At 47.6% G+C, this 26,907-nt stretch overlaps 1 protein-coding gene across 1 annotated transcript in view; it reads right to left on the bottom strand.

Moving 5' to 3' along the window:
* Positions 1-26,671, bottom strand: part of LOC138266666 (melanin-concentrating hormone receptor 1-like) — a 196,863-nt gene extending 170,192 nt beyond the window's left edge. The window contains exon 1 of the mRNA XM_069215471.1: positions 26,534-26,671. The gene's annotated coding sequence lies outside the window, so the exon portion shown is untranslated. The remainder of the gene's footprint in view (positions 1-26,533) is intronic.
* Positions 26,672-26,907: the final 236 nt, after the last annotated feature.

Genomic DNA, 26,907 nt, shown 5'->3' with positions numbered 1-26,907 from the left:
ACATAACTACCCCCTCCCCACCCGCCCTAAAAACATAACTAGCATGACCCCCCACCCGTCCTAAAAGCATAACTACCCTGCCACCCGCCTGCCCTAAAAAAATAACTACTCGCCCCCACCCACCCTAAAAACACAAGTACTCCGGCCCCCCACCCACTCTAAAGACATTACTAACCCATCCCCCACCTGTCCTAAAAACACTACTATCCAATCCCTCCCCACCCATCCTAAAAACACTACTACCCCTACCCCTCCCCTCCTGCCCTAAAAACATAACTACCCTGAAACCTCCACCCACCCCAAATACATAACAACCCTGCCTCCTCGACCCCCTCATCTGCCCTAAAAACACAGGTACCCTGACCCACACCACCCGCCCTAAAAAACACTACTACCTCACCTCCACCCACCCATAAAACATAACTAGCCCACCCCCCCAAAAAAAACAATTACCCCAACCCCCACAACCCGCCCTAAAAACACTAATACCCGACCCCTCCCCACCTGCCCTAAACAAATAACTACCCGACTCCCCACCCACCCTAAAAACATAACTACCCCGCCCCCCCCACCCACCCTAAAAACAGAAGTACCGGGCCCTCCACCCACCCTAAAAACATAACTAACCTGACCCCTCCCCACCCGCCCTAAAAACATAACTACCCCACCCCCCACCTGCCCTAAAAATACAAGTACTCCGACCCCCCACCTGGCCTAAAGGTACTACTACCCCACCTATCCTAAAAACACTACTACCCTGACTTCTACCCAACCGCCCTAAAAACATAACTACCCCGACCCCCCCCGCCCTAAAAACATAACTATCCCACTCTCCACCTGCCCTAAAAATGTAACTACCCTGACCCCCACCACCTACCCTGAAAAACATAACTACCCGAACCCCCTACCCGCCCTGAAAACATAACTAGCCCAACCTCCCCACCCGCCCTAAAAAAATACCTACCCAGACCCTCACCACTGCCCTAAAAACATAACTACTCCAACCCCCCACCCCTGCCCCTTAAGAAAAAAAAAATAACTCTACATCCCCACCTTAAAAACTACCCCTCCTTAAAAACTACCTCCAACCCTGCCCCAGACCCACTTACCTGACCGCGTCCTCTTCCGGTGCACTCTCCCTTTTTTTCTGTCTTAACCACGCATGTGCGTTGTTCAGCATATGTGGGGTTAAGGCAGAGAAAAAGGGAGTCGCTGTTCCAGCAAGCGTGATAAAGTCTTGCGTGGTAAACGACAGCATTGTTCCGGAGTCGTTGTTCCGGACGTTTCCCGTTTATCCCAGTCTAATGAATGTCTTGTTATGACATAGTTCACTCACAAGTTAGAAGCTAAAGTGTCACTCAGTGGCACACATAAGACCTTGAAATGTTACACATATGAACAATGAAAACATGCAGCTGCAGCGTTGCTATCTTGCAAGTGAGTGACTGCCCAGAGAGTACAGGTCAACATGCCTGAAACATAAAAAAAAATAGGTCTTGCTCCTTGTGAACGAGCCAGGTTATGGGCGGTGAACTCAGCTCCGCTCGTGGAGTTTGCAGAGTTTTCCCACTCTGCACTCCGCTTAGAACGCGGAGTTGCGAAAAACTCAGCAGAGTGGAGTTTTTTCCTTGTTCGCGTCTGCCAACGTTAAGTTGGTGAGCAAGGAAAATCTTACTCCATACTAAATCCTGGCGTGATTTCTCACGGTGGTGGTCACGGATGGTTGCTACCGCTTACGTTAAGAAACCTTCTGTTCTCGTCCATGAAGCTGCCGCTCGAGTAGAAAATCTACTCGAGCTGCAGAAAAGAATCAGCATTGCGCATGGTGCCATTCTTGCTGATTTTACAGTGCAGGACAAACACCCAGTACTAAAAGTCAGTGCGAACGGTGTGGCCTAACAAACTCTGCTGCTTGCGGAACACCGTGTAGCATGGCTGAGTTTTTTGGACATTTCACAGATCTCTGTGAACTCCGTCCGGGCCGAATTTTAGGAGGGCCTAGCTGTCCTGTCCTTTTTCTACCGTCTTGCCAGATACTTTATCACACTCTGGGGCGTAGCATAGTCAGTGAAACTGGGGGAGGGCAAATTTCTCAACTGAAGAAACAGTGGGCTGCAAGATGGGGGGATGAAATGTGCAAGGTTTAGGGTGAAGGTTTCCCATGAGGAACATGTTAAGTTGTGACTTGCATTAGGTGAACTTCTGCATAGAGTGGAACAGTGGGTGGAAAACAATGGGATGGAATACTAGCCCGAACGATTGACACTGTTAGCCTTTTTGCAAGAATTCATCCCATCACCTTTTGTGTGTTTCACTGATAGTATATATAAACATTATAGTCTTTGAAAACATTCATAGCTCACCACCCAATGACAATGCCCTTAGTGAAGTAAGAGGCAAGTCAGTAGTCATGCAAATCCTAAATGAGGCCGAAATTCTTATTATAGATGGAGCAACATTACAGCCTAGTAAATCAAATATAAGAGGTACTTGTACAGTGCACATCCAGAACTATTTGACAGTGTTCTCATATGTGATAATAAAGAAAAAGAAGACTCTGCAAAATAAAATATGTGCCTAGGATAGGGTAACCGCTTTTCCAAGAGAAACGTACCGGCCATTGTTTGTCATTTTAGGAGTCTGCAGTAGTCATTTGTCAAATTCGTTTTCTTCCTTTGCTTAATTATTAGTTAGGGATTGTGAACTCAACTCCAGAACACATTTAAAAGTGGTTTCTATTTAGATTTGTGGTTTGAATTGTGCACAGACAAAGGGTTAAAAAAATAGTTCTAGGTGATTTTGCCTATTTTTGTTCCGGCCGGGACATACCATTGATGCTGGTAGAAAACCCTAACCCTAGAATCACACAATTTGGGAAAGCAGGCAGGCAGGGGTGGCGCCTCCATTAGGGCAGAGGAGCGTCGCCCCACCCTTGCCAGCAGTGGAAGTTACAAAACCTTTACAAGGAAACAATAATAAACTGAGTTTATTATTGTTTCCTTGTAAAGGGACAGGGCCACAGGGGTGATGAGCAGTGCACTCCCCTCAGAGCGCATGTGTGTTTGGCCGGCCGTCTTGGGCTGGCCAAACACACATGCGCAGTAGGCTCCCTCCAGCCCATGAACCTGCACAGGCTCCCAGTCTGCCTGGGAGGGCTCCCAGCCAATCCTGACGCTGCTTTTGACAGCGTCAGGATTGGCCACAGAGCAGGCTGGGAGCCTGTGCCTGCACTTGAGGACGGAGGAGCAGATGGAGTGGTGGTGCGGCGACGAGCAAGGTAAGTGTTCATTTTTTTAAATTTAATTTTTATCCCCCACCTCCCTCGCGTGCCTTCCCGTCCCTTCCACGTGCTTTAAGCTGCAACTGGAAGCAATTCCCTGGTTATCTGGTTTCACATTTTGAAATTCAGCCACCTGATGGGTCTATTCTGTCTTTCTCTTTCTCCTGTTTCAATCTAAGGTCACTGCTTTTTGTCTTTCATTCTTGTTACTAAATCAAGAATGTGTTTATTGGGGGTGGAAGGGTGACAAACCCCAAACACCACCCTTGAAGCTACTCCCCTGATCGCACCTCTAGGCCACTAAAGCAGCATCACTTTTGATCGAGTCTCCACCTTCTGATTTGACTTCCGAACCAAACCATGCAAGCAGGTTGCACAGTATCCACACCAGAACGCGCCCCATTCTCCTGCAAACGGAAGCCCTGTGGTTGGCCGTCCTTTAAGTTCACACGTGTAATCTGTCAGATCACAAAGGTCGCTCAGTGGGAAGCAACATTTGCATTCTCATAGCGAGCCTCGAGTTTTTTTTATTCCTTTATCATAGCATGAGACCACCTAGCGTTTCAGCAGTGTACACTCAGGCTTTGCAAGCGCAAATGTTTGGTGCTAACCCATAACAGTACATCAATAGCATCAAAAATGTTGATGTTATTGCCCCTATCCTGTGCCACGGTGTGCCGTATTTTAAATACAGTGCACACATGGTGGAGCTAGGGCGGGCGCTAAGGGGAGCAAGAAAGTGGCGCTGCACTGGTTACAGCGCGACTGTTCTTTAATCTGCCCATAGTGCTTTGAACGGGCTGATACTCGCAGGTACTGAGTATTGGCACTTGTGTTTTTTTTCCACTGTGAGTACCCAAATTTCTCCATGACAGAGAGTACTGTTACTCATGAGGGCCTGTCAGGGGTGTCAGTACCAATGACAGTGCTTAATTTGTAAAAGAATAAGAGCCATGCACCCAGTTTCTACTAAAAAGCCTGCAGTTGGTACTACTGTTTGTCAGGATAAGGCTGAGTAGTTTGATTCCACCTCATGCGTTTGTTGTTCTTTCATCAAAAGTGAGATAACCTATCTCACTGTACAGAAAAATAACAGAGGAATGCTTGTACCTAGTGCCCCACCCACTCCTGCTGCAGGCTAAATAAGCAGTACTTACCAAGCATTCCTCCTGAACTACCAATCCCCCACCATATGAAGGCTGGCAGTCCGGGAGGAAAGGAGGGGCGTGATGAATGGGGCGAGGCCAACAGGACCAGGATTAATGAAGTTTACCGGTAAGTATTAAGACATTATCCTCAGGTCCCCCTTTTATCGTCCTCTTCATCACAATTGAGAATACTCAAGCCAAGCAATCCAGCATTCATATGTAAAAGAAGAAACCATGCACAAAGATACCATCTAAGAATGCAGCACCCCATGGTGATTTATTCATAACAGGTGAAAATGGGTAAATCAAGACACAACAGAATGCAAAACTCCCAACCCAAAGTTGGGATCCTCACATAAAGTATTCTGCTGCTTGTAATGTTTATCAAAGGTATCCGGGGAAGCCCACGTAGGTGCCTGACAAATCTCAGAAATGGACACCCCCTTCAATTCTGCCCGGGTGGACCTCCCCTGAATCCTAGCCCAAAAAGGGGGACCACACAGAGAATAGGTCAGAGAAATCAACTGTACGGTCCAGGAACTGATGAATAAAGGAGAAACCTTCTCATCTCTAGAAGATGACCCAAACAAGACGAATAAGGAATACATCTTATGAAAGGGTTCTGTTCTATCCCAATACACCATCAGAGCCTTTCTCACATCTAAAAGAGACCAGTAGGTCTCTGAAGGTGAACAAGACTCAGCAACCAGGGCTGGAAGAATAACCACCAGGACTTGTGAAACTGAGACACCACCTTGGGAACAAAAGAAGGATCTAGTCAGAGAACCACCCCATTGCCAGAAAAGGAAAAATAAGGTCCCTTAACCATCAGGGCCCCCAACTCACCAATGAGACAAGCGGAAGTTATGGCTGCCAAAAACATACCCTTAAAGTCACAAACTTAATGTCCACCAACTCCAATGGCTCAAAACGAGAAGAAACCAGTGCCTTAGGAACCAGCAAGAGATCCCACAAAGGAAACAAAGGTATAGTCAGAGGTCGGTCCAGCGAAAAACTGTGCAACAACTGTGAAACCAAGTCCTCTGCATCCTTCAAATTACCCCAAGGAGACCAGAAAGCTCTAATAGTTGCCCACTGGGCCCGCAAGGTGGAAATTGTGAGACGCTTCGCAAACCTTTCCCACTAACACTGCAGAATGTCATTCAGCTGACAGTCAAGTGGAGAAAGCTGGAGAGGGGTACACCAATGCTGAAAACTACCCCAATTCCTCTCATAAGATCGCAAAGTAGATGGCCTTCAGGACTGCTTATTGGCTTCAGCTAAATGCCTGACCAGCCCCTTGCACTACAACCCCATCCGCTCAACTTCCAAACCAAAAGACGGAGCCTCTGAAGAGACAGGAAGGGGGATGACCTGAGAGGGGATGGAGAACATGGACTCATCTATGGACCTTGGATTGCCAAGAATTTGAGCCTAGGAAACTGTGACTGCTGGGTCCAAAACAAGACCACAACCACCATCACTCTGACTTTCCCCAGCAACCAGGCCAGTAAGTGGAGATCAGAGGAACTGGCAGAGTTGCATACAACAGTTGACTTGGGAGTCAAATCGTCCACCCTCAGGTCCCTCCTTTTGAATGCGAGAGCAAAACCCGTGAACTTGCGCATTGCGCTGGGAAGCAAAGAGGTCTAGAAAAGGCACACCAAACCTCTTGTACATCTGATGAAGAACTGCTCAAGTAAGAGACATTTCTTGGGAAAAAAGAAATAACTGGCTGAGTGAATCTGCCACACCATTGTCCACCCCTCTGACAAGCACTGCCACCAGAGACTGCAAGTACCATTCCCCCATCCGAAAAATCAGGGTAGAGACAACATTGAGACACCTGGACCGGATCCTCCCCAGTTGTTCAGGTAGTCACAGTAACCTGATTGTCCAGCCTGACCATTAGATTGCAACTCACTAGAATCCTTTGGAATCAACATAACTACCCTGTATGCAGCCATAAGTTCCCTCCAATTGGACAATCGCCTGCTCTCCTGAAGGGTCAATCTTGCCTGAAGGGACCTGTCCTCCAGCATGGCTCCCCACCCCACGGAGCTAGCAGCCAATGAGAAAATCAACACAGGATCTCGCTGAAGAGCCATTCCCTTGGAAAGAGAGTCCGGCAGGGACCACCTCCCCAAGACCTCAATGACTCCCACAGTCACTGGAACCATACATTCAAAATCCCTGGACTTCAGACCCCAGAAAGAATGAAGATGCAACCGCAGGGGACTAAGATGAAAACAAGCCCTAGGCACTGTGAAGACCGTGCCGCCATATGCTCCAGCAGCTTCAACCACTGTCTTCCATCCATCACTCGCAAGGGCAGTGACCTCAAGACCACTGCCTGGGGCTCTGGAAAGAACACTCTGTTGAGATCTGTCCAAAATCTTGCCTCTATGAATGTCAGATCCCTGGTAGGAGTCAATTGGTGCTTCCCCTGATTGATGAGAAATCCAGGTGCCTGAACCTGAAAACAGACCAAGACCAGATCATGAAGCAGCTGATTCCTTGTGGGAGTATGATGATGCCAGCCGTCCAGGTGCGGACATAGGTGGATACTCTGCAGATGAAGAGAGACCACCAATGGAGCTATCACTTTCGTGAACACCAGGTGTGCCGACTTCAGCCTGAAAGGCAACACCCAAAACTGAAAATGCTTCTCTTACACGCAAACCCTGAGGTGCTGCTGGTGCAGGGAATGAATCGGGACATGAAAATATGTGTCCTGCATATCCAGCGTAGACATCAGATGCCCCTTGACCACCAAAGGTATGATTCTCTACAGCATTTCCATCTTGAAAGGCAGGGTCTGCAAAAACTTGTTGGGGGCTTTCAAGTCCACCACAGTTCAGAAACCCCCTGTGGACTTCTCCACCAGAAAGATTATGGAGTGAAAATCCCTGCCCCCCTCCACCTGAGGAACTCCCAGAATCACAACCTTCTGTGGGAGAGTCTATGACTTGAGAAAGGGCCATGAGTCTTTTTACTCTCGAGGGCTAACGGGTGGTGCTTATTCCAGAGGAATCTAGCAGAGCTGAAAACTCAATCTGGTACTCTTCACAGAGAATTCCCAGCACCCAAGTGTCGGAAGTAGATGCCTCCCACCCCTGGAGAAAGCACTGAAGGCATCTTACTACTGCACACTCTTGAGCCTTCACCATATAGTCAAGATGAAATTTCAGGGGGAGACTTGACCGTCTTGTCTCCGCTGCTGAGGTTATCTCTTGGAGGGCTGACAAAAAGGAGATTTGGGATTCACAGGCAGTTTATCCGAAGAAGGCTGCTTCAGGGAGGAGGAATGCTTCTTCTCCTTAAACAATTTGTCAAGCTTCTCCTCGAGTTCAGCTCCAAATAAGTGGCTACCCTGAAAAGGAAGCATGAGAGTAGATGCCTTCTGAGCAGAATCAGTACTCCAGGCCTTCAACACCAGGTTACACCTTGCGGCTATGCAAGCACCCCCAGACAGAGCTGTGGTCCTCACCACATCAAAGGAGATGTCAGGCATGTATTCAACCTGATGTTTGATTTGCTCCAGCAAACCAGAAATATCAGATACATCAACCATGGACTGGTAGAGAGCCTTAATGTCTGTGATCAAGGACTGGGCCACATATGTCCCATATATCGTAGCCTGCAGGGACAGATACAAGCCAAAATACACTTTTCTCAAGGCAGTATCAATCATTTTATCCACAGAATCTTTGATGACAGCATCCTCCGCCAGAGACATCCCTTCCATCAGACTGGCCAGAAAAGGGTCAATAGGGATTGAATCAGGGAGATCCCGCTGCATATCCTGCAGCAGATATAACTTTGCCATGAACCTAGGGAGAATGATCTTGATTGGGTCCTAACAATCCCTTTCCAGGACCTTATTAATGTATGAACAGGAATATCCATCGGAGCAGTGTTCTGAAACTGATGAAGGAGCGACCCTGCAGATGTTTCTGGAACTGCATCCTCCGGAAACCCTCTTGTTAGCCTTAACATGCTTGAGCAAATCAGGCAACATTTCTCTTGCAATGTACATTCCCTTAAGCTCTTCTGCACTGGTTGCCTCTCCCTCAGACCCAGAAGACTGAGAGAATTGAGTCAGTAACACCTCCTTCTGTTTCACATTATCTCTAACAATGTATCCTTAATGAGCCTTTTTATCCTGACATCATCACTTTCCCTGTGTCTCTTTGGTAGGGCGAAGAGGAAGATGAGTCAGAAGAAAAGAATGTCTCCACATGCCTCCCCTTTTTTGTAATGGTTGCCCGTCTCAGAATTGCCAGAAAGACTATCAGCAAATGCCCAAAAGCAATCAACTGCTAAGTAATCCAAAAAACGCTATTCAGTACTCACCAAAGTGCTGGTATTTCAGGTCTCCCATTATCCTCGTAATGACTTGCTGGAGCCGAGACCAGCCCGTGCATAGGCACGCCCCCTCCTGTGTGCATGCGCAGACTGCGGCCCAGTAGCCAGGCACCAAACTGGGAACCATCATTGTAGGCTGTATGCCATAAAGTAAATGCACCAAACGACCAGGTCACCTACGCGTCTCCCTGCAAGCCCTGTAGGCAGGGATATGCACACTCCAGCCGGCCGACACCCCACCCTGCTGAAATGCTGGCCAGTGATAAACAACGCTGATGGAGTGCCTGAGCCCCGCAGGAGCACCCCTCAGTCCTCATCCTCATCACCCTGTCAGCCGACAGAAAAAAGAACAGGAGAAATGCTGGGTAAGTAATGCTTATGCAGCCTGTACAGTGAGATAGATTATCTTATTAGTGAAGGGACGAGGACAAGGGGGACCGGGGGTAATAATATCTTCTTCCTTCTTACCCCATTGTGTTTTTCGCTCCCTTGCTCTGGGTGAAAGTCTGATGAGGAAACATAAGTACCGGTCACCAAAGATGAGTGCCGATGGGCTCCACTGGAAACCACTGCCTCAAGGTAAGCACTAAACAACCATCATGTACTCATGTAGGCATTTACGGCAGTCTAAAAATGCAATGGATCCTCAGTCTCACTCCGGTGGTGATGAGCTATGGTGTGAGCATGAAAAGTGACTTGACCAGTAAGAGCACTGTGTGTCAGGAAGGAAGGGGTTAAATGATGTCAAGGCAGCATCCATGCTCCAGTCTTCAGTGCAGCCCTCCTCCAGCCAGCCAGGAAGACCGAGCAACAGGTTCTCTCAGTTCTGAGATGAGAACCCCAAAGCAGCCTACCAGCAACAGCCGGGACAAGCAGCCAATCAGGAGTACAGAGCAACGGTCCTTTTAATTGTTTTCCTCTGTGTGTGGCAACGGTATGCTTTTCTTGAATGTGCGTGGAATTAAGAGTAGTGATGGGTCACTACGTGAGTTGTAGTTGTTAGCGAGCTACCACACTTATGGGACGTTGGCAGTGATAGGATGGTCTTGCAAATAAAAGGCTAGAAGGGCCAAGCCATGATGAATGTAAACAACTGTCAAGAAAATAAGCATGTTTTCTGCTATTTCTAACAGTGATCCAGTTGTAAAATATATATTCTTATTTAGGGCAAAATTACTTTTCTGCACTGTGTCCAGCTCAGTTATTTCCACATATGCAGAAGTTCTGTACATAAATTGAGTTATAGTTTGTAGTAGTATGTCCAGTTCCTCCAACTACCAGCTAGTTAATGGAGCATAGTTATTAAATGCTTAACAAACTTATTACAGTCATAAATGTGTTCACTGAATGCAAAATTCTTCCAGAGAGTGCTTCTGCTGCATTCATTCCTACAAAGTAACAGGGAGAGGCTGCATTATTCACCATTGAGAAGAATCCCAAACAGTTTGCATCTTTTTGTCAATGTCCATTGTCTTGAATCCTAAAGTGTCTGACAATGAGAATCATAGATAATACTATGTTGTTCTACCATCTGTTCCCTAATGAAAAATGGTGTTTCAACACGTCTCAGAATGTGATCTTGAAAATGTAGGCAAGATGTAGAACTTGACTGGAATAACCGCAATACATCATAATGTTATTGTAGTAAGAGCGAACAAGCAGGTTCCTTTTCGGCAGAGTGTAATAGTCTATATCAGTGGTTCCCAACCTTTTAACCTCTGTGGACCCCCATTTTATCGACACTGGAACCTGGGGACCCCCAGTGAATCATAAATGGAATCTGGGGACCCCCCCACTAAGGCATTACTGAAAGCTGGGGACCTAATCTGTTCAAATTATCAAATTCTCTAAGCGGTCGCGAACCCCCTGAGGAGGCTTCGCAGACCCTCAGGGATCCCTGGGCTACAGTTTGGGAATCACTGGTGTATATGTTTTATTCAATATATTTTACTCTTGGAGCAAGAAATAACGTTGTAATAGTAGCATTCTAGAGCATTTGTGCAGGGCACAAACTCAAAATGTTGGGAAATAAAAAATGAACAGTATCTTTTTTAATGTGAATATTAATTTGTCTTTAGTACCCGTGGCATTGATATTCACTTTGCATCAAGAGATTTAGGAATGCCAAAATAGAAAATAATTATACATATTGTGCTCCCTAATTTGCCATAAATGCATAATTTGGAAAATATTTTTCCTTTCTTCAACAAAAAATGTGAATTTTTCTTGATGCAAAATTTTGGCTGCGCTGTCACATAATTTGATCCTCCAGTGCTGCCTGGTCCCATTGGCTCAGCTTCTAAAGCATCAGGTTCTGGGTCTGACCCCTCCCTAGAGCACACCGTGCTGCTGATCCGCAATCAGAAAACACACGACTCTGCATACGCACCTCAATCACTCACAGCAGCAGAAAAAATGATCTTCTCCTGTTACGTACACAGCTCTACCAGCGCACCTTATCTGTTATCTATGCCAACAGCGACTCTTCAGCTCCAAGACAGGGAACACAAAGTGCTTTGCCAGTGCACATCAATTCTTCTATTCTACTACTATAAACTCACAACGCTGTCAGCGAACCTCATCTCCTCCTAGCTGCAACAGGACCTCTGCTGCTTCACCTTTGGGAAAATGCAAAGCTCTGCTAATGAGCCTTAGTCCTTCAGTGTCACAGGCATAACACATGACCCTGTAAGGTGGGGGTGGTGGTGGTTCACAGGCATGAGCTCATGGTCGCAAATAGCCCAATTCACAGACCTGGGTCATTTGTGATTGCAAAAATTCATTTTGTTATGTACAAACTATAGGACTATAGGACAGATGTACGACCCCGAGTTTTGCGACTTGCAGTTTGTGACTCATTTGCGAGTCGCACATTGCAAGTCGCAAAACCGTATGTACAACAGTGTACTTCACACTGTTTGTGATTCCCAGTGGGGTCACAAATTACCTACCTCATTAATATTCATGAAGTAGGTCGCAGTTTGCGATCCATTGGGAGTGGCCGCACTCACAGGGATGGTGGCTTGCTGGGGACCGCAGACCACCATGTCTGTGACTGCTTTTAAATAAAGCAGTTTTTTTTTTTTTTTTATTCAGCCTGTTTTTCTTAAACGAAAAGAGGATGCACTTAAAAACAAAAAATGAAAAGTTTCTTTTCATTATTTCAGAGCAGGCAAAAATTACTTTTGCTACCATACACAAAGGGTAAGGGGTCCCGTGGGGACCCCTTCCCGTTTTCGAATGGGTTAGCACCAATTTGAAATTGATGCTAAATGCGATTGTTTTGTGACCGCATTCACATTCACAAAACAATCCTAAATCACACTGCGACTCGCAATTAGGAAGGGGACACTCCTTCCTAATTGCGGCTCGCAAATCCTTTTTGCAATTAGGTAAATAGATTACCGAATCGCAAAAATGGGTCTGTTCATATCAAAATGCTTTTTCCTAGAGGCAAACGACCCGATTCTGCAAATTGGGCCGTTTGCGATGAGAAAAAAGGTACGTACATGTGGCCTTATGAATTAGTAACAAGTCACGGAATCATAATTTGGGTTAGCAACAAAATGCCGATTCTGTATTTGGAAAGGGAATGTTCAGGGTGTCCCTTCCAAATACTGAATCAGATTGGTGTGTATTAATGTTTTCCAACAGAATTCCAGACGCAAAAGGTGAATCTTTTACCACCTTCTCAAAGGAGGTGGTGCGTCACTCACATTTGGGAAGGAATCCCCAAGGGAACTCTTCTCTTTGCAAATATTGAAAAAATATTTTTTTAAGAGAAGGCAGTGGTCCCGTGGACCACCGCAGCCTCCTACAAAATGAAACCTGCACTTCTTTTGGTTAAAAAATCCTTATTAAGGAAAACACGTTACATTTTTAGAAAAATGCTTTATTTAAACGCAATCACAGACATGGTAGTCTGCTGACCTCTGCAGGCCTCCGTCCCTGTGATGTCTGAGATTCCTAGTGGGTAGCAATTTGCAACCTACTTCAATAATATTCATGAGGTAGGTCGAATTGCAACAGACTAGGAATCGGTAATTTGCGAATGATCTTATTTGTACATAAGTCTGTTCGCAAATTACCACAATTGTCACAAAAATACTGGTCACCTATTGTGACCAGTATTTTGAGTCCAGTTAGTACTTCTGGCCCAAGATTCTTTCAAATGTGCAATGTTGCGACCCTTATAACACATTTTTATTGGTTTTATTTGTAAAATACAGAAGGAACATGACAAACCCACTCAAACAAATTAAGCAAAAGAAAAGAAGCACTGTCCATCCCCTCCCTATTTCAGTGACAATATACCTGGATAAAAAGTACCACAACCCATCAAGATCATCAAATTGTTTGGGAAATTGTCTATGGCCATCCTCGGTATATAGGAGTCTCATATCTGCAGATCTTTATCCCCTGCCTCATCGCAACAGACCCAGTCGGATCTATGGCAGTCCCCAGATATTGATACCAACCTGCCCAAATTATGTAGTGTTTTTGGCAGACACCTTCTAGAGGTACAAATAGTTTTTTCCATACGCACGTATGTCAAGACAACTTTTCTTTTCCTCTATTTTCCTTTTCTCTATTAAGGGGTATCTCTCTCATGCCATTTTCGTGCTATGTCCCTTTTAGCAACTAGTAAACCCCGCCTCAAGAGCCGCAGTTTGTGCCTATAATTGTCTAAGGCCCTCATTCTGACCTTGGCGGTCTTTTCGCAAGACCGCCGAGTTACCGCCGCGGTGAAGACCGCCGACCGCGGCGGTATGCCGCTGTGCGCATTCCGACCGCTGGGAGCGTTCCGCCGGAAAACCGCCAGCAGCCACACTGGCGGTCGGCGGGAAAGTGGAGACTGGTCAACCTCCACCGCCACGCCAGCAGAACACCGCCCACAGAATTACGACCCACATGTCGGGATGCGTGTATGTGCATGTCGGGGTGGGGGTGGGGAGGGGGTTCGTACCACCTCTGGGGGGTGGCAGGGGGGTGGAGGGTGTGGGGGGAGGACTCGGGGGGGCAGTGGGGGGTGGGGGAGACCCCTATCAGTGCCAGGGAAGGAATTCCCTGGCCCCGATAGTGCCTACCGCCATGGTTCGCATGGCAGTTCCCGCCCGCCAGAAACCGCGGCGGTAAGCAGGGTCATGATACCGTTGGCGGTCTTGGGTCGACCGCCGGGCCGGAGTGCGCAAACTCCAGCCCGTCGGTCATGACCGCCGTGGCGGTCGGAGTGGGGAAGTGGCTGTCGATCGCGGCGGTGACCGCCGCGGTCAGAATGCCATTTTTTTGACCGCCGGTCTGTTCGCGGTCCGACCGCCGCCTCTCCGCCGACCGCCAAGGTCAGAATGAGGGCCTAAGTCTCTAAGGGCCTGATTTAGATATTGACAGATGGGTTACTCTGTCACAGTGGTGACAGAGTAACCATCCGCCAACATCTAAACCAGGCCTTTAGTCTACTTTAATGTATAGGATTATCAATTTAGAATCTTCTGGGATTCAGTATTGAACCTAACATGGAGAGGACTCTCGTCCGGAAACTGCATTGAAGAAACTCCACTATCTAGCCATATAGTGTGCACTAAATTTGTGACTTGATAGTTACTTCTAAGACAGGTAGGGGAAACAATTGCACACATTTCCATAAGTTGTGATGGTAAAGTAAGCCCTATGTAGGATCTTCGACTCTATCAGGTGGTATCTAGATATCATGGCAGAATGTAACTGAATGGAAGAGCCTCTACCCATTATTTGTCATAGAGAAACCTAGGTACTGCTTCTATGCCTGCCTCAATGCCCCAAAGGAGTCAGAAATATAAATTAGTAGGGACCTAAAAATATTGCAATTATGTGATTATCTAATCTTCTAGCAGTAGCTTTGCTTGCAAAGAATTAAGGTCAGACAGGTCCGCAGCCCTGCAATGCATGTGGTGAGGAGTGTCTCAGTTGTAAATAATGAAAGAATTGGGTATGATGTGGCTCATAGTCCTGTTGCCTCTCTTGGAAGTATTTGAGTACCGGGCCTGACATCACAAACCCTAGGTGGGAGATGCCAGTGCTATCCTTCTGTTTGAATCTCCCCAATGCTGCCACCTGTGTCAATCTTGTTCTGACCCACAGCGATGTTTTCTGGTGAGCTCTTGCCCCCAACCTATTTCTCTTATTGTAATTTTCTGAAGTTCGGAAACCTTATTAGTAGCCAGAGGAAGTGCAGGGCCCAGAGACCCACCAGACGGGAAATGCAAGGGTGACAGTCCCTGCCTCACCCTCTTCTAGGATGCAAATGCAGAATCTCCTTGTATGTCATACCATCATTCATCGACAATTAATGAACGGGCTGCTTTGTAATGGGATTTTATACCAACCACAGCGACCCCCCAATGTAGGTAGATTTGAAACATCTTTTGAGGGGCGCCGCTATCCCCAGAATCAAGAAAAGCACAGCTGGAGGCAGATCCTTCTCCTACCTCGTAGCGTGGACATGGAACCTACTCCCTCTAAAGACAGGCCACATCACTGAAGCAATTCAGGAAGGATCTTAAGACCTGGCTCTTCGAATGATCAGCATGCCCATCACGGTGCTTTGAGACCGTAGGGTTGGTAAGTCACGCTCTATGAGTATTGATTGAGGGCTATCTGGGATTCCCTGATTTTCAGAAAACTTTGCAGAATATCATCAACTCTGCCAAAAAAGGAACACGGTATCTTGAAAGAAACTTTTATAGGTGCCACGGCAAAGTCACCTCCTTAAATATTGCAGAGCTACCCAATAAACAATAGCAAAAGTCCTTCCCAGAACTTCATTTCTCCCTCTATGTGATCCATGGTTGATTAGATATTTTTATCCTATGCTCTTTTAGTGTTTTGTGTGAGTTAAGGAGACCAAACCATTGTCGGCGCATAGCGCTATTCTGTCCAGCACCCCTCTGTGACCATATGAACCCAACTGCATGAGTATCTACTCTGAACTATTCTGCCAGTGCCTCAATCATAATGACGAAGAGCAAAGACGATAAAGGACAACCATGTCTGGTGTCCTTTTGTATCAGAAAGTTGTCTGATGTTTTCCCTCCCAGTCTCACCCAGGCAGATAAACCAGTTTTTAATAGCTTTACATACTTAACAAATTTAGGTCCAAAATTTAGGGCGTGAATTAGAGTTTGGTGGAGCGATTACTCCATCACAAACAAGACAGATATCCTGTCTGCTGTATTACAAGTTCTATAAGCTATAATGGAATTGTAGTATGGCGGATGGGATATCCGTCACATTTGTGATGGAGTATCCCCTCCGCCAAACTCTAAATCAGGCCCTAAGTCTTTGCAGTAGGGCAAACGGATAGTTCCACCTCATTGAATCCAAAGTGTTCTCAATATTGGCGAGGAGGACAGCCGCCAGCCCATCCAGTCTCTCTGTCAGTGCCAGAGCATCATGTAGGAGTTTTGTATTGTGTTTGGTTGTAGGTTTTTGCATAAAGCCGGAATGACCTGGGATTACTAGGGAGAAGATCACTTTTTTAGGACAGTTTGCCAAAGCCTTTGGAAGAAACTAAGAATTCTTGATAAAATACCTGCCTCTCGATCCTCTATTAAAGTCCAAGATGATGAAGTTATTAATGTGAGACCTCAGAGCACACAACTGGTTGCTTCAGGGAGATCAGTAACTGAGGTGCCGAGGAGTGGGGCGTAAAAGATTACGCTATTGTGGCGCAAAAGGAGGTGCTAGGCCCTCTTAAATCTGAGCCTAAATGTCAAGAGAAGCAAGGAGGTCAACTTGTTCAGATGAGGTGCTACTGGTGAAAGCCAATTTTGCAGATTGCTGTTGGGAGGCCAAAGCACAGAACCTGGGGACTTTAACAGTATAAATGGCAGGAGCTCAAGGAAACAGGTTTAAAGGGCAATAGGACATATTCCATGTGCATTTATGTATAGAGGGAAAGTCATGTTAGGGAACCCTAGAAGGGTAGTGTCCTGAAAATACACTGGAGCTTACCATGACCTTAGAGTTTTCACTCACTTAAATACTGTGCACCTATCCCACATCTTCCTGTCTCTCATCCCAGATCCTTGACTGCCTATCCTTCATCCCGCTGACTGTGTCTCACCAAGGGTATGGGTGTACCATCTGGACATCCTTTCCAACTGTCACACTTTTTCCTAAGCTGTCCCTTTATGCTTTCTCAGATACATTTTGTGGATTTCTATCCAGAACACGGCCTAATAATAGGCTTTCTAGACCCCCTGCACCGAGACCTTTGTCAATGGCCACCCTGAGACAGAAAGCCAGATAAACTGAACCACCCCGCAACCCACTATGCATTACTTGAGTAAGATGTGCTTTAGGTAAAGATCTTGTGAGATACCATAGGGATAATTAGTGGAACCTAAAACCTCTTTCTCTTTGGAAAGGCACACTCAAAGCACTAGGAATACAGGAATATATTTTTTATATTTATTGAAAATCAAAACCCTGTCTTAGTGCGCACAATGTGACTCATAACTAGTATATAAACAAAAAAATTGTGGCAATGGGGTGAACAATAAAAATATTGTAATATTGTGGTTCTGTCATAAGACTTATTAACATTGATATTTTCCACCTCACCTCACTTTTAGCTAACTATGCTAAACCTAGTACTAAAATGGCCAACTTCAAGTTTCAGAGATTCTTCACACCTGCACACCTCTTCTGGACAAAAGAACCAATGTTTAGAAAAGTAAGAGTGTCCCTTATTCTTAACTGTATCAGCTGGTAGGCAAATAAGCCCTCCGAGCAAGGGCTCGATATGCCTCCCTGTAGCATTCAATGAAGGAAGGTGATTGTGACTCTGTATCGACCCTGCTGTCTCAAGTTGCTGGTACGAAGATCCTCTCTACTCTATCACACTCTGTTCTTAGTTTATAATACATATTTTATCTTAACACTCAATCAATCAATAAAAAAAATGTATAGAGCGCGCTACTCACCCGTGAGGGTCTCAAGGTGCTGGGAGGGGGGGTCAAGGGGGGGCAGGGAGGGTCACTGTTCGAACAACCATGTCTTGAGGTTCTTTCTGAAGAGCAGGAGGTGAACAGAAAGACCCTGGAACCCTTTCACTAACATTCTGTGAAACCTTGCCTATTATTTAAAAATAATAAATGAGAATTGAAGTTATAGACTTCTATGGAACCTTGTTCATTATTTAAAAACTATCACTGCAAAAGAGAATTCAATCCATGAAGAAAACATGAATATATTCAAGCAGACTTAGGGCCTGATTACGGTCTTGGCGGAGGGGATTACTCTGTCACAAACGTGGCGGATATCCTGTCCACCATATTGCACATTCCATTATATCCTATGAACTTGTAGTACAGCGGATGGGATATCTGTCCTGTTTGTGACAGAGTAATCCCCTCCGCCGAACTCGTAATCAGGCCCTTAATTATTATGTTGCAATGAATAATGACATAAAAACATTTTCTTTTACATTTGACCCTCAAGCCTAGATAAACAACATATATAATTCAAGAAGGGAACACCTAGAAGGGAAAATGCAATAATGATGACACCATTGTTCTCCTCCAGGCTTGCTCTGTTCCTTACTTAGCTAGCCGTGGGTCTCTAGCACTAATGGGCACATTGTCACTCACGATCAGCTCCTGCATATGTTCAAACCATCACATCATACCAGAGAGCTCACTAGTTCACACTCCACTTTTACCAGGGCATCTCTCAACATCATAACTACACTCCCTCTTCAACCATGTTCCTATATTCTGCCTGTTTTACCTCACATGGTGTTCGACCCTGATACCTTTGTCTAACTCCCATTGCATGCTATTAGTCAACTCAATGTCCAGTCTGTAACAGGATATCTCCCTTGCTCGAACACCTGTCTAATTTCTGATAAGTGCTCGATTTTGTAACAATTATAGTTGCGCCTGGGTGTCAGGCACACTGCAAATGTTGAGAAACCCCGAAAGTGTTTAGTTGCTTTCTTCCTCCACATTATTTCAGGGGCCATGCCTTGCCACAGTCATTCTCTCTGTGCTCCCTAACCCCTTGGCTACTGTTTGCCGGTCGTAGTTTGTCTCCATGCATGTCTTCACACGGGGTCCTGTTTTGTGACTGAACTCCAAGTCATGCTGGGATGATTGGTGGGTTTTTTGAGAGCAGTAGTGTGCATGGGTCGAATTGTAAATGACAGTGTTAATCTGTCCCTTGACATGGCGGTGTGTTTTTGGTTATTATGACCAGACACACTGTAAGGTGATGTAGGGCCTGACATTACCTGTGGCTTCACTTGAATGCAGTACTCGTGTACTGTTGAGTACGCCAGGCCCCCATCTCCATGTGGTGCCTTTCATGTCCGATATGTGCAGAGTCAATCTGCATTTTTCAAAGAGAGAAGAGTAAGTGTGCCATGTTATATATGTGTCAGAGCAACAACAACACTCCACAGATTGCATAAATGTCTCTATCAGCATGCACACCAAGAAAGTATTGATCCCAATAAATGTTCTCTCTTATCCCCGCTCACAATCCTACAGCTCAATTTGAATGCACTTATTTTTCCCCATTTAAAGCACTGGAAATGCGTCAAATCTATTTTCAAATGGGTTGTGTTCCCTGTGATAGGGAGCAGCATTGCTCTCCTTTCTTAGATTTGGGGTTCTCTAGTGTCAGGAAGCAGTCTTGCTGTGTCAGTTGCTGTGTCAGATTTCAGTGTTCGTGTGACAGAAAGCAGATTTCCTCTACCTCATTCTTGGGTAACCTCTATGAAAGGAAGTGGGTTCGGACTTCTCCTGTGATGAAGGGTGGATGGAACTCGTGGAAATTGATTCTGCGGAATTCTGTGAAGTTACATAAAAACTGAGATTTTGTGGAGTTCCTCCAATGGGTGGAAATAGGCATGTCATGCCACTTGTGCTATGATTTGGCACTGGAGTGCATTCCACACGGACAAATCAGTGTGAACGGCACAATGCGACGCACCAGAGGGTGAACTATTGAAGTTGATTTTTCTGCCACTCAAGTAGATTTTCTACTCGAGCAGCGGCCTGCTGCCCGTGGATGGTCACAACCGCCTCTCGTTGGAAAAATCTTGCTGGAATTCCTCCTAGCAAATGAAAATCGCGCTAAGGGATGCCAAACGTCGTTCACCAACTTAACGTTTTGGTGCCGCTTGACAGAAAAAGTTCTGTTTTGGAATTTTCCCAGAACTCCACGTTACAAGCATTACACAGAGTGGCAAAATTCCACCAATCCGCAGGCAGAATGTAATATTTTGCCCACCCATACCTCTGATAAGAAACAGCATCTCTCTCTTTGGCTTAGGGGTCCTACCGTAATAAGAAATAGACTCTCGTCTCTCTGCATTGTCCATGTCATATATTTGAAAGCAAAAGCAATCCATCTGTTTCCCGGATGTGGGAGCCCTCCTGAGGTATAAAGTGGCCCTGCTAAACTTAAATTCAGGGCTACTGGAATTATGCAATTATGCAGCTGCTGCTTTTTTCGCATAATTATGGATTTGTCACATTTGCCATATTATCCATTACCTGCTGCATAGTTTGCAGATGTTAACAAAAAAAATGTTTCTGGCTCAGGGTCAAAAGTAACTAAAAATGTGGCAAAATTTGTTTCTGCTCGGTGGAAGGCCCTTTGCAAAGATTAACTGGTCATCTTTCAGTTGCTTATTTCTGTATTTGTTTGTTAAACTGGCACTAGTGATATGAAATATTTCCCTATGCAGAATCATCATATGTAAACATCATAAAATAATAAAGTAATAGAATCAAAAAGTGCTGCATTATGCTACCTAATTTATGTTTTCTTGCAGCCTAATTGAGTTAGCACTGCCACATATTTTGGTGCTTCCCCTGCCACATAATTCTAGTGGCCCCTTGCATCATATGCACCAGTCTCACTTTGCACTGTAATATTTTAATGAGTCTACTCTATAGCGTTCTACCCTACCATACTCAATGCTCCCTCATTGTACTCTACCCTGGCTGGGTGCTCCCAGGCAAACTGGGAGCCTGTGCAGGCTCTCTCCAGCCCGGCAACTGTGTTGCTGGGCTGGAGAGACCCTTTTGCGCATGTGTGTTTGGCCGGCCCGAGATGGCCGACCAAACATACATGCACAGTGAGGTGGGGTGCTGAGCACCCGCCCTCATTGCTCACCACCCCTTATGGCCCCACCCCTTTTACCAAAAATGATAATACACACAGCTTATTATTGTTTTGGGGGAAAAGGTTTGCAGCTGCTGCTGCTGTCAGAGAAGTGACGCTCCTCTGCCCTTATGGATGAGCCACCCCTGGGAGCAGACAGGCCATTCACCTGCTCCAAGGATAGGGGGTGCAATGGAACTCCTCAGGGCAGGTGTGCCTCCTGTGGTGTGCCTTTTCCTGGGACGGAGACTTGTTCTCTTGGGCTGATGCACCTGGTGTGCAGTGTCACCTTAAGGATTTTGGGGGCCCCAGGCAAGAAATATGTTGGGGTCCCTGTTCAGAATAACTTTGAGTTTTATTACCCATTATATATTCAGACCCCATGATGCCAAACAATATTGACTTATACATTAACGGTTGCAAAAGAAACAATACATGAAAGTAAGATAGAGCAAAAAAGTTCATTTTCACTAGGGCCCTTTGGAAGGCGGGGGCCTTGGACCATTGCCCGTTTTGCCCATGCCTTGAAACATTTCTGCTGCTGTGGTGGGTGGTGTCTCTGATGAGGTATGGGTGAAGTGTGCTGTAGGAAGGGTGCTGTTCTTCCACTGGGTAAGGGGCTCCTTTAGAGTGGGGGTGGGGTGGTTCTCTTCCTAGGGGCTAGGAAGCTGAAGGAATGGTCATTCAGTTAGGCAAATGAATGGACCCTCCCATCCCGGGGTAGGAGGAGAGTCTTGAAGTGTTGGGTAAACTGGGGTAGGGAATGTACATGCTTGGGTGGTGGTGGTAGCAGTGGTGTAAAGTAAAATGATGCCCCTGCATGTAATGTGGGGCCCCTGAGTCTCCTATAGATCTCAGTATTTGTTAGCTTTGTGCTGAATGGGAGCCACCTTTTATTTGGGGGGGGGGGTAGGGTTTGGGACCCTCCTGTGCTGAAGGACTACAGGGGCCTGCATTACACACCTGGATGTTAGGGGTCTGCTCTTTTGGAGGAGGTCGGTATAGAGATGATCTTTCGGTTGGGGTAGTAGGGGGGTGGGTGCCTACCCTATTTTCGGTGTTAGCGGAATGCCACTCAATTCACAATAATCACCCCACAAGGTCAGACTGGCCGTACTGGGCATCGGGCGTTTCCCGGGAGCTTGGAATGGTTGAGGGCCGCTTCTGTTACTGGGGGCCAGTTTTGTAGCAGTGCAGCAGTTTTAAAAGCACTGCAGAGTTCTTTGTATATCCAAGTGTTTTCTGACAATAATAAAAGTGCCAAGATCACTCTGGTGATTAATGCCCCGCTGGAAAGACATGGAGTTTTGTCTAGTGGCAGTTTTGACTTACTTAATCTAGTGCAGAGGGTTAATACGCCTGCTGCAAAAAAACATTTTCTATGCAGATCACAGGACAGTATTTTATGTGCAGTGATCAGTGGGATAGTGCTTTTGTCCCGGAGATCCTTTTGTTACTGTGAAGTTCATAAATTACAATAATAATCTAGCCCAGTGAGCTATGAACTGCCATCAAAGAGCTGCATGCAAACAGCATGGCATAGGTTAAAAATTATATTTCTTTTCCCAGTCTTTGTTTATCCTAATTTTGCGAAAAAAGGTTTGTTTGGGTAGAAATAAACTGTTAGTAAAGTCAACCCCAACCACTGCGTTACGCTCCGAACCCTGAGTTTATGAATCCCCCGACCAAGCACTCTTAAAAAAATGCCTATCAGTATAGATGACATGTGAATCCTACACCTTGTAGTCCCCTTTCTCTTATGTAACATTTTTATACACTGATTTACACACCTATGATTCATTGCATCTGTGTGTATGTGATGTAAAGAGGTCCAAAGCCCTGTGCTGGTAAGAGAGGCGCTATAAAACAAATGAACTACATGTGAGAGAGGGGCGATGGATAGATGAAAGGGACTGTTAGAGGGTGATGGTAAGGGAATCACTGAGGAGCCCCAATAAATATTGCCGTATCCTGGTGCACTGTAAGGCCATATTTTACTAAGCTTTAAAAACGAATACAACTGAATATATCAAGAAAAATGTGCTGTAGAATGCATTGCTTTTACAATTTTTTCTGAAATGTTCATGGGCTGAAGAACCCCCTAAGCCCCACTGTAGTGGTCAGGGTAGCTTGCTATGCACCTTATGGGGGCTGGTCTGACAAAGTTTGCCAGGGCGGCTTTAGATTCCCAGTCCAGCCCCGGCACCCTCTGTTCTTTCACTATTTTGTCCCCTTCTTTTCCCACTCGTTGGGCTAGCTCCCTCACCTATAACTCCACCCTCTACTTCACCTCCAGGCTTTGCTGTGACCTCATAGTATTGCGAGGCGCTATACGAAAGTAAACCAAAGCACGTTGTGGTGTTCCCCGCTGGGATAGTGCTGCTATGACGGGAGAGCGCAACCGAGTCAGGATTTTGGAGGCTCGTGCCAGGCTAGGGAGATGTCGCTGTCGGAGCATGGTGTGCGCGCTCTCTTTTTTTGCCGAAGGTGGGGTGTATTGCTTCATGGGTAGCAGAGAGTCAGATAGGGTGAATAGGGCTAGTGCCGCGGTAGGCTCCTGTGTCAGTAGAGGTGAGGCGCTTGTGAGACCAGTGCTCCGAGTCCTCCATAGACAGGGATGTGTCACCCCATCCACAGTTATAGGGAGATCTGTATTTACAGAGGATGCCCCTACAGGAATGAGATGGCTGCACCTGCCTTGGTGGACGGGGGGGCGGGGGGGGGGGAGGGGGGGGGTGGTCTTGTTTGTAATAGGGGTAAAGCTTATGCGTAGGGGGGGCTCGTACCGGAATAGTTATGTTCTCTTACATGGAGACGAGCTCCTGTTGGGGTACAGAAGGTGATTCCGAGCACATTATGGGTAAAATGGCAGCGCAGAGTGAGGGTGAGCGAGGGGTCGGTGCGCCGCATTTTGGGGGCTGTTGTTAAAGTAAAGGTGCTGCACCCCCCCCCCCCCCCCACTGCAGTAAGGGGGCTCACTTGAAAGGGATGCTCGTATTGGCGCAGGGAGGGGGTCCTACTAGTGCGGAGCAAACGATGATGTTGTAAAAGCCAGGGGAGTCCCACTGGGCTGAGGAAGCCCGAGTTGGGGCGTTGATGAAGGGTCAGATTTGGGATACAGGCGGTGTCCATGCTGCGGTGCTCCTACCTGAGTAAGGGGAAGGCCACTGCTGGTGCAAGCGATAGTTCTCACCCTGGGCTGCTCTTGTAGCGGAAACGAGTGACTCCCGCTGGTTGCTCCTGTAGAGGTACCTAGTGCTCCTGCTGGGTTGCTGCTGCTGTAGCGATGAACCCCTTCTGGGCTGCTCCTGTAGGGGTACCAAGGTACTCCGACTGGGCTGCTCCTGTGGGAGTCGCGAGGTTCTACCGCTGTGCTGCGCCTGTAGGGGTATGAGGTACTCCTCCTGGGCTGCGCCTATAGTGGAAATGGGGTACTTCCGCTGGGTGGCTCCTGTAGGGATCGCTAAGTACTCCAGCTGGACGGCTCCTATAGGGATGGATACTGATGTATTCCGTCGGGGCTGCTCCTGTAAAGGTATCAAGGTTCTCCTGCTGGGCTGCTCCTGTAGGGGTAGCAAGGTACTCGCGCTGGGCTTCTCCTATATGAATAGCGAGGTACTGCTTCTGGACTGCTCCTGTAAGGGTAGTGAGTTACTTCCGCTGGGCTGCCAATGTAGCTGTAGCCAATTACTTCCGATAGGCTTTTCCTATGGGGTAGCTAGGTACTCCTGGACTGCTCCTCTAGGAGGAGAGATGTACTCCGGCTTGGCTGCTCCTGTTGAGGTACCAAGGTACCCCGGCTTGGCTGCTACTGTGGGAGTGGCGAGGTTCTACTGAAGGGCTGTTCCTGGGCTACTCTTATAGGGGTAGCAAGGTACTCCTGCTGAGCTGCTCGTGTAGTGGTAATGTGGTACGCCCGCAGGGCGCCTCCTGTAGGGATGCCGAGGGACTCTAGCTGGGTGGCTCTCGTAGGTATTAAATGGAATGAGAGACAGCGAGAGGTAGTTCTCCTGCGTGGCTCATGTGGGGTAGGCTGCGTGGCCTATGTGTGGCTAGGCTTCTGTAGGGGTACTGAGATTCTCCCCCTGGGCTGCTCCTATAGGGCCACAATGGTACCTCTGCTGGCTGCACCTGTAGGGGTAGCAAGGTACTCCTGCTGATCTGCCCGTGTAGTGGTAATGTGGTACGCCCGCAGGATGCCTCCTGTAGGCATGCCGAGGGACTCTAGCTGGGTGGCTCTCGTAGGTATTAAATGGAATGAGAGAGAGGTATTTCTCCTGCGCGGCTCATGTGAGGTAGGCTGCGTGGCTTCTGTAGGGGTACTGAGATTCTCCCCCTGGGCTGCTCCTATAGGGCCACAATGGTACCTCTGCTGGCTGCACCTGTAGGGGTAGTTAGGTACTCTTCCTGGGCTCATCCAGTATTGGAAACAAGATAATACCGCTGGACTGCTCCTCTAGGGATATCGAAGTACTCCTGCTGGGTTGGTCCTCCAGGGATATCAAGGTGCTCCTGCTGGGCTGCTCCTGTAGGGGTATCAAGGTACTCCCTCCGGGCTGCTCCTGTAGGAGTAGCGAGGGTCTACTGCACGGCTGTTCCTGTAGGGGTACTGAAGTACTCCTGCTGGGCTGCTCCTGGAGGGGTAGCAAGGTACTCCTGCTGAGTTCCTCCTGTAGTGGTAACGAGGTACTCCCTCTGGCGGTTCCTGTAGGAATACTGAGGTACTCCAGCTGGGCGGCTCTTGTAAGGATACCGAGCTATTCCTCTGGGGGCTCCTGTATAGGTAGAGAGGTACTCCTCTTGGGCTGCTCCTGTACCGTGGTCAGATTTATACCTGTTCTTGTTAGGGTGTACTTGTCGGCGTGCTATCACTGGGTAAGTACGAACAGCACCCTGGAGGGCATTCGGGTGTTCTTTCCCTATTGAGGGGGCACTTTGAGGTATGAATCTGCTCGGTGGGAGGCTGTACCTCTAAGTGGATGCTTCCATTAGCTGCAGTTGGGTACTGGTAGCTGGTGGTGATGCTGCCTCTTGGGTGTGATACTGGCACCTGTTGAGGGGTCTTCTGGTAGGACGAGGACCAGTGGTGCTGGCTTTTGGTACAGGTTTCATGCTAAGGCGGGGTGCAGTTAATTGTTGTGTGTGTGGGGGCGGGGGGGAGGGGTATGTGACTCGCCACGAATGGGAGTGAGGCTACTTGTTGAGGGTCACATGGCGGTGTGGGGAGTTGGTACGCGCTGGGCATCTATGTCTGGGAGCAGTGCGCGGGTACCTCTCGGGGTCCTGCGGGGGTGGGTGCGGGCAGCTGCTGGGATCTGCTGCAGGGCTGGGTGCCGGGTCCCCTGCTGGGATGATAGATTCCGCTGCCGTCTCCCGCAGGAGAGGGCCCGGCTCCTGTTGTGGGGTCTGTGCTGGCGCATGTCGGGGGGTTTGGTGAGTGGTCAATCTCTACTGGAGATTTGAGGGTGTGGAGGTCTCGTGATTCCAGGTGTGGTGCTGCCGCGTGGGGGGAGGGGGTGTTCTCCTGCTGGGATAGGGTCGCAGGCACCACCCGGGGGAGAGAGTGTGAGGGGGGAGGGTGTACCTGTTGCTTCCGTGGCTCCCCTGCATGTGCAGCAGCCCTGGTTTCCGCCTGTCCTCAGCCGCTCTCCTCAGCCCCTCTCTCCGGTGCAGGCAGAGGAGCAGGGGCTGCTGGGCTCAGAGCCTCCAGCTCATAATCACTGTGGCGCGGCGGCGGGCGAGAAGACGGGAGAGGGAGTGGAGAGGACAGCGGGGAGAGGGAGAGGAGAAGAGAAGGAAGGAGAGAGGGGGAGAAGGAGACTGAGGAGGGGCGGGGAAAGGAAGGAGGGAGATGGGATAAGGAACCGAGGGAAAGGAAGGCTAGAAGAGATGAGGGCGAGGGAAAGCGGGATTTATGAACCAGAATGAGGGTGCAGAAGAGGGAAAAGGAGGGAAGTG

Source organism: Pleurodeles waltl, chromosome 11 (genome assembly GCF_031143425.1).
Source record: "Pleurodeles waltl isolate 20211129_DDA chromosome 11, aPleWal1.hap1.20221129, whole genome shotgun sequence".
Lineage (NCBI taxonomy): Eukaryota > Metazoa > Chordata > Amphibia > Caudata > Salamandridae > Pleurodeles > Pleurodeles waltl.
The sequence above is the reverse complement of the archived record's forward strand: the minus strand, read 5'-3'. Positions and strand labels throughout refer to the sequence as shown.